An 834-nucleotide genomic window follows, 5' to 3' on the forward strand; every position below is an offset into this window, starting at 1 on the left:
TTGTCAAGCACAGGGCTTGATCTCAGGTAGTGGCAATTCTGCCTCATCATTGATCACTCTAGGCTGGGGTGCAATCACTGGTCCCACAGCCAAATCTGGGTTCCTGGGCCTCAAATGCTGACAGGAAAACAATAATAAATAATGTGACACAGAAAAATAAAAACTGGCAACTTACCAGTTTTACATTTATTTTCTTTACAAAGTGACCATCCTGGGTCTGAATGACACGGCTGCAAAATGTTGGTAACCTGGCATTGCTGAAGGCTGGTGGGCTACCAGGGAAGCCTTAGGCCAACACGGCAACATAAGCCATGTGTTTGAAGCACAGTCCTGACCCCTACCAATGGAGGGAGAACCTAAGAGTCTCGTTCCTATTCATAGGATTACCGATGGAAGATTATGAATGGCAAAGTTGAATTAGTTGTTTCTGAATACTACTATACAATTAGATGGAGTGATTTTAGGAGACCAATGGATGTTAATGAATATTTTTGACACATTCAAAGAATACAATTAATTACATGGATGCAATAGTTTTGGGACAGTAGTAAGGATAAAACAAGAATATTAATTACATGGAGGTATAATAAATACTCAAGAATTGGTAGGAATGCAGTGTATATACATGAATAATGTCTAGACATCACTGGCACTCTATAAAGATCTATATTTATTTGTGTCCTACCATCTGCATGTCAATCTGTACGTATTTTGTCAACCCCTGGGGCTCGATCTCAGGTGCTAGAAATGCTTGTCAGCTCAATATGCCCCTGGCTGGCGTGCTGACACTCACCCATTCATGAATTGGGACTTACAGGCTGTGAGTTCTAATGC

This window comes from Dipodomys spectabilis, unplaced genomic scaffold (assembly GCF_019054845.1).
Source record: "Dipodomys spectabilis isolate Male_0828 unplaced genomic scaffold, ASM1905484v1 ptg000010l, whole genome shotgun sequence".
NCBI classification, from domain to species: domain Eukaryota; kingdom Metazoa; phylum Chordata; class Mammalia; order Rodentia; family Heteromyidae; genus Dipodomys; species Dipodomys spectabilis.